Below are 7964 nucleotides of genomic sequence, written 5' to 3' on the forward strand. Positions count from 1 at the left end.
ATGTTTTGGCTTTTTTTTTTTTTCCTTTAGATTTAAGATGCTACAGCAGATGATCCTTGACACTTGGATGGGATCTCACAAAGGGAAGATCTGAGCAAAACACAGAAGCAGAAGGAGCAAAAGATACAGCTATAAAGTAATAATTGGGATGAAGTTTATGTAGAGAGGGTGTGAGAAACATATCTGGAATGGAATAGTACAGGTATAGATTTCAGATTAAGGAATAATAGTAGTTTATTATCAAATATCATTTATGAAACATTCAGTATGCACCAAGTACTCTCTTCAGATTGCCTGAATCCTTATAATAACCCTACAATAAAGTCTCCTGGGGATGAGGAATCAGCGACGCAAAAGTTAAGTAATGGTTCAGTATCGAAGTGCTTATAAGGGTTATAGTAGATATTAAACCTTGATCAGTCAGCTCTAGAATCTATGGTCCTCTCAACCACAGAACTGTACTGTACTGCCTTATTGGCATAGTTTGCTACATGATGTTGTTGGTTCCTCAGTGCTATGGGTTGGAACACTCCTATTTGATTGGTCATTTAAAATAACAGCAAAATAGCCCTTGCTGACGCATGTATAGGAAAGACCCTCTGACCTTTTAAAGCATACAACCTTCTCCAACCAATATGCACTTCTCTTTGAACCTCCAAAACAATCACATTTCTGCCCTTGAAAAGTCCCCGAGTTCCTATCTGTGGCAATAATCTATTTAAAAATTTACTGGAGGGGCACATCAATCCAGGACCTGGTGCCAGACGCTCAGAGCAAGGTGGCTCTGCCAGGGCCATGACACTCACTCAAGGGCCGTAGTGTTCCACACCCACTTTAGCAAACCTGACAAGTGTTAAATCCTGTCTGCCAACCTGAGACAACTTCCATTTGTGAAATTTAGTACAATTGTCCTAGAATTCTTCCATCCTAGGGAGAGGGAAGACTGTACTTTTACTTACTGGATTCGAGCACCTTCCAGGGAAGATGGAGCTCTGCTGAAGACTTAACGCCCCCTGGAGGACAACATTATAATATATCTTGGTAAGTACTGCATAGAAAGATGCCTAACCGAACTGACCCAAAAGAACAGGACAATCAAACCTTTGCTAAGACAATTAGATAAAACATCAAATAAATAATCTGTGTTTTATGAACATATGAGTCACATTTATCTTAGCAAAGCTTCTACAAATTAGATCATCCATTCCGGGTTGGTCCTTCCCAAATAATCTTTATATCTTTACTACTCACTCTGATTTTGATTTCAGTTTGTTCCTTGATTTTCTAAACCCTGGCAGATGTTTATATTCACGGTAAGCTACCTGTTTTAGGACTGGAAGGTTTTTAGTTTAATTTTTTTATTAGTACATGTGTGGAGAATGTAATGATCACATTCCTCAAGTTGAGTTGGTACAAGTGTCTAACACAACTTTATTCTTTTTCCTTTACCCTCTCCTCATCTCTTCGTCCCTTTCCCTTCTGCAAACAATCTATCATGCTATTTCCTACTATCTACCTTTTATTTTACTCTTTATTTGTATTCCAAATTTCTTATATAAGAGAAACTATGCCATAAAGATTTTGAAAATTAACTACTATCTCATTATCTGAGGTGCACACACCCTTACGTCCTAAATATTTTAAATAACTGTTCTCTTTATCTCAAACTTTCCCACTGGAATCATTCTTTTAACCTCACTGCTTTAAATTCAAATATACCTGCAACTTTTAGTCTAATGTTTAATGATGTTTATCTGTGAAACAAAGAAAATCATAAAATATGCCAATTCAATTAGAACATTTTTAGGAAAATGATAAAAATTATGTAACAGAAGACTTAACATTCAAGAACACTTCAGCAAATTGTAATACCCTGATATGCAAAATCTGCCTGGTGGGCATTGTTCTTTTTTCTATTCTGATTCACTATAATAATTCTTGTTGTTAAGTCAAAGCGTAAGGCAGTCAGGGATGTGGATTAGTTTTCCTTATTGGCTCAAGAGTTTCAGTTCAACAGTAAGCTTGCTCATCTATCTGGCAGATCTGGGTAATTGGAAATTATGCTCAATGAAATGTGCAGGTCACTAAGGATGGGTGATCTCTTGGAATGTCAGGGCTAGAAGAGTTCTAAGGGTGAGCTCGTCCGCTTATTTTACATGTTTTAAAATTGAAGGCCTTGCAGGGTTAATGACTAGCACCTACTATACCTCCATGTTCCCTGTCCAAATCCCCTAACAGTACAGGAACTGCTTCTCTTGATAAATTGTTTCCCAAGGATCAAAGAAACAGAAAAAATAACAATATATGCCATAAAATTGTCAGTGGATATCTGCAAGTATCTCTGAGCAATGAAAAGGCAAGTAAGGTACTTACATTGCCACAGGGTTATAAGAGATACTTATGATTCTAAAAATTGTGTTCCTTCAAAACATGATCAAAGAATATATTCAAATTTATAAATCACCCCCAGGTAACATTTTCAATACTATACATGACCTAGCTTCCCAAGGTAGAAATAGAGAACATGATACTGGTGCAACTTCCTGGAGAGCGAGAGATGACGAGCATTTGTTTCTTTGAGTAACAACAGAAACCATGAGTGTTCCAGGGCAGCCCTGCTGGCAGGAGCAGAGGCACTGACCTTAAATGATGCCCTTCTCCATTTCCAGAGCTCTCATAAGCCTGGCTTCCAAAAGTCGCATGATTGATGTATCCAGTTAGCTGGGTTTGACCCAGAAAAGTCAAACTAGATGCAAACTCAATTACCACAAAATTATGGTAATGTGTAACCTTCTCCAACTATTTCTCAAATCCATAGAGGTGGATGAGAATTCAGGGAGAAGGAAGACTTGTATTCTGCACCCCAAGGTTTTGCACACTCATAATATTGATGGCCCAGCATGCATCAGAGGACTCAGTGGATCATACAAACTGTCCAGGACACTGCTTCAGGACTTTATCTTTCAGCTCAGAAACTTTATGCTCTTGACGCCACAGGATGGACATCCAGTCCCACAGTTTCTGAGTAGGTGACAGCAAAAGAAAATAACCACTTTGTATGGCTCGACCTTTTCAACATTCAAAAAATTATAAACTAGTCTGAACCTCTGAAAAAGTGTGTGTGTGTGTGTGTGCATGCGTGTGCGCACGCTATGTGTTCACAAGTACCCTGGGGAATCATGGGTATTTCAGTTCGGAAACATGAGGAAAACAGCTACGGGGAGCACTGAACACAAAGTATACCTGCCAGTCAGGGATGGTCTGGCTTTTAGATTGCCGAGAAAATCAGCAGAGGTACTTTTAAGGCTCTCCCCAAGATCAATGAAAACATTTACACCTGTGACTAAGAGCAGCTGAGTTCATTAACTTCATGAGCTGTGTTCCTTGTAAGGCTGACAAATATTCTGCTTTTGCTCAATACTTTCAGAAAAGAATCAATGCATTTGCTTTATTTCTTTGTAGGTGTCCAGGCATCCAAATGACAGATGCTCTCTGGATCTGACCTTAAAAGCTAGATCGGAAATGAGTACGTTATGGATCACTCTAGTTTGAACTAAAACATCATGGTTTTTCTCTTTGATTTTTCTTTCAGACAAGAGTTTATAAAAGGGAAAGCAATCTGAAATCTGGATGTTGGTCTAACCATAAGCAAGCTATCTGTTAAGGTAATGACACTGATTATTGAATAGATTTTAAAATAATATTGTTTCTAGGAAGTAGGATGGGGTTAACTCAAACAAATCTACCTTCCTAGGAATTGGCTGTTTCTTCTGAAGGAAAATGTCTGAAAGATGCTGGTCTTCTCTCAAAGTCTCCCATTAACAGGCTTTCTATGGCATCAGCAGCAGTGCCAAGTGAAGAATATGAAATGAGAAGCTACAAAACTCGTGGGATAGTGCAGCCCAAAGGAAGGCTGAGGGGAGAACAAACAAGAATGACTTAAGCTGACACTTTCTTCACTTTACCACTGACCAGACCTTCTCTCCTACACTAGAATGTGAGCTGAAGAGTTTGTATATAAGTCACAGTTTTATATCAAATAGTCTCACCTTCCCCTTAAAATAGTTACCATTTACTTGACACATGATTCCATTCTTCCCTTCTCTAGCTTTCACATTTATACTCAAGTATATACTACCTTTTTCCCAATTTTACAGAGGAGGAAACTAAAACCGAAAATGTATTTACCTAAGGCTACACGGTTATTTAATAGTGGGGCCAGGTCTAACTGTTGTTCAAGTCCTTTGTCTCATTTATGTCACATTGCCTACTTTAGTTTACTTTTACAAGGTCTTTTCTTAAGACCCATGATGGTAAGTGGTGGAGGACATGGAAAGATATTTTTCTTATTTCCCACAAGAGGAAATTAAGCTAGCAGGATTTGGGGTCTGGGCACTGCAAAATCCATTCCCAGCTCTAAATCCTAACTATACCAAAAGTAAACTAGACTTTTGGGTAGGAATATATGTATGTGACTCTCAGTTATAAGAATGTTGGTCCTAGGTTCCAAAGTTGTTCTTAGGTTGGTGCTGAAGTTGGCGTTGATGAGCTGTTTTGTGGCAGAAATGATGACTCTCACTAGCACTTCCTGCATGCATTGCCTGAGAGCTTTCTCCAGCCACCATCATATATTTTATGAATTACACAGCAGGCTGATGATGCTAAGCATAACCCTAAAGTGCTGGTGTCCCCATGAACACCCTGTTTCATTATGGTAATAGGTTTGGTGAGCAAGTTTCTGTAGTTTTTTCTCCCTGACTTACTACCCTACTCCTTTACTGGTGTTTTCTTAATCTTACAAATAAACTCTGTACTCAAATCCTTGTCTCAGTGCCTGATTATTTGAGGAACTCAAACTAAGAAACTTGAATATCTTACCCTATATCATTGCTTTTCAAATTTATCTAATGATAAGGTACATTGAGATAGATTTTGACATATTTGGATAATCAATGAACTGGGATCTCTGGAGAGTAGGCTTAGATCGTGGATTTTTTTGCTGGTCCTCCACTCCTGTGAATGTCTACCATAGTTAATCAGAGCAGTAACACAGATTTACAGGGGACTCTGTGCTAGAAATTTCTTCTGCAATATTGTGCTTGGCAAAACTCTGCTTTGCTATAAAAGCAATTCTGTCTTTTCCTGGAGAGGAAGTCCCAGTGGATACATAATGAAGTTCCTTTTTGTGCCTTTTTCATGTGGGGAAATTTAGAGAAAAAAAAACCCTGAGCTTCAAAGTTAGTGACAACAGATACTCACATAGTCCATTTAACAACAGTATCGTTTCCTCTACTTTTGACCATCTTTTACATGAAATTATCAGTTATTCTGATTGCCTCTAACTCACTGTGCATATTTCTATTATTGTAACTACTTAAGAAGCCTCAAACTTGTTGTGTAATTAAATAGGGAAGGGGGAAATGCATGTTTATTTATTGCCTTTTCAAATTTATTGATTGTTCCAAGACTCATTTCATATTTTATGATGCCTGAGTTTATTATCATTTGTTCCCCCAAACGTGTTTTCATGCTTCATAAATGTCTGATACCCAACTTCCCTTTGTTATGGAACTATGTCAGCATTAGCAAGATTCAAGACCAAACACAAGTCCAAGTCTCCAGTCCTGTAACTACCAAGCCTCTTCTTCTTTGGCTACTGCTCATATGACCACCCCCTCCCCTATGGAAGGATGAAAATCAAGTAAATGAAAGCATCCTTTTCCAGTTGAGGAAACGGAGGCCTAGAGATGCTAAATGACCTGCCCAAAGCATATCCAAGGAATGGGTAAGAGAGCTGGGACTTGAAAGAGGCTTACTTGACACCAAAGCTCATACTTTGCCTACTTCTCATTTATGATTTATGAGGAGTCTTTGGAGAAATCCCAGACTGTTGCAAGATGATGATCTGGTTTGAGAGAAACCTCATACTTATGGATTGGAAAAGTTCATATTCACCCTTTATTCAGGGTTTGCAGATTGTAGTGTTATTGTTTCTGATATTAGATGACAACAAGCTATATTTTAGTGGTTTTATTATTTTTGTTTCTCTATTTACTCTTTACTGCTGATGTCTTATATTTGAGGAGAAATGTAAACCTCAAGAGCTATGTATTGAAGCCCTGAACCCAGTACCAGAGAATGTGATTATATTGGAGATTGGGCCACTAGAGAGATAATTAAGTTAAAATGAAGCTATTAAGTTGACCCTGATCCAATTTGACTCATCCTTATAAGAAGAATAAAGTCAAATTGGATACACAGAAAGACAGAAGGGATGCACAGGCACAGAGAAAAGATCGTGTGAGGACACACCAAAAAGGTTTACAAGGAGAAAGACCTCAGAAGATATCACATCTGCTAAGAGCTTGATACTGGAGTTCTAGATACCAAAGCTTTGAGAATATGAATGTCCATTTAAATCACACTGTCTGAGGTATTTTATTATGACTCACCCAGCATGCTAATATTCATGATCTCTAAGGAGCATTTTGGAAAGTTTCTCGGGATCTCTTGATCCCAACGAACATTTTGGTCACCTTGAGAGAGTATAGGAAAATTTTAGGAAATATAATCAATTAATGCACTGTACTTTGGGCACTATGGCTGGACTTTTCTATATTGCCCTTTGTTTTGACAGGGAGCAAATTTGCTTTTGAAATGTATCTATCTCTGTTTTCTGGAATCATTTCATGCTGAGAAGTAAATATAGTAACTGAGAAATGAGGGCTTCTGTGTAGAGATGAGAGCAAAAGAGATAAATGAATAAATGATCAGATTATGCTGGCTTCATTTCCAGATAACTATTTTAAAAAGGGGAAATTAGCTAGAGGTAATGAAACATCTTAACTGGAGGAATGATATAATTATCTGCATGTCCTATATTTAATTACATCTAAATTTTTACTCCACCCTCTGTCCCAGATTCATTAGGAATTTTCCTCAAAGCTAAAAGTCCCAACACGCCATTACAGTAGTTGGTCTTAAAATAGGTGTTTTAAAATGAAAAGAAGGTTTTATCAATTATGTTCCAACACTTTTTACAGTGGAGTGGCTCAGATTATAGAGCACTCCAATGGTCACTTCTCTGATTAGAGGCTTTGAAAATCTCTAAGTAGGATAGAAAAGGAAGCTGTTCCTCTCACCTTTCAAAGAGCAATGAAAACATTGTAATTGGACTTGGCTTACTGTTTATTCCATGATGTAAAAAGTTGGCTTGGCTTGCTTAGCAGGAGTTGTGGTTCTGCCAGCAGAAGACTCAAAAGATATCTGCACACCAGAAACCTGGAAGTCAGAGTCAGTGGAAAGCCTTTTAGAAAGTAGTTCACTGTGCTACAAATTCAGCTATAATGAGCCGCTCCAATGAAGAGGTCCAGATGACACCATGTTTTAATTTACCTTGTGGTGTGACAAAAAAGCCACAGGACTTGCTTTATGTTGCTCATAAAATTTACATAAGTATTTTAAAATCTGAGCACACAGAATCATCTAGAAAATGAAACAACTATTAAAGAATGTTAAGAAGAAAGACCTCTCTAAAACCCAGAAATAACTGCTCTTACTATTTTAAACTTTTTTAATACTCTTCTATGATATTTTATATAAAATGTCATACAAAAAGATTGAAGGAAGGGGAGAGAAAGGGGAAAAAAGAAGAATCAAAATATATTATGTGTAAGTACAAATTCACTAAGATGAAGGTGATTATTGTATATATCAAAGGAGTACCAATAAGATTAATTTTAAAAGGATACATTATGCACAATGTTCAGATATATTTAATTTCTTTGTGTTTTTCTCTCTGCTTAAATTAACACTTATTTTTATTGATACACACAAAAAATAAACTTATATACATTTCTGGGGTATGATATGAAGTTTTTTACTGTAAAGACCAAAAGCAATTCAAACAATGATACAGAAATTGAACACAACATAATAGGAGATTAACAATGGCTAATATAATA

Source organism: Chinchilla lanigera, unplaced genomic scaffold (genome assembly GCF_000276665.1).
Source record: "Chinchilla lanigera isolate Chin_1 unplaced genomic scaffold, ChiLan1.0 scaffold00029, whole genome shotgun sequence".
NCBI classification, from domain to species: Eukaryota; Metazoa; Chordata; class Mammalia; order Rodentia; family Chinchillidae; genus Chinchilla; species Chinchilla lanigera.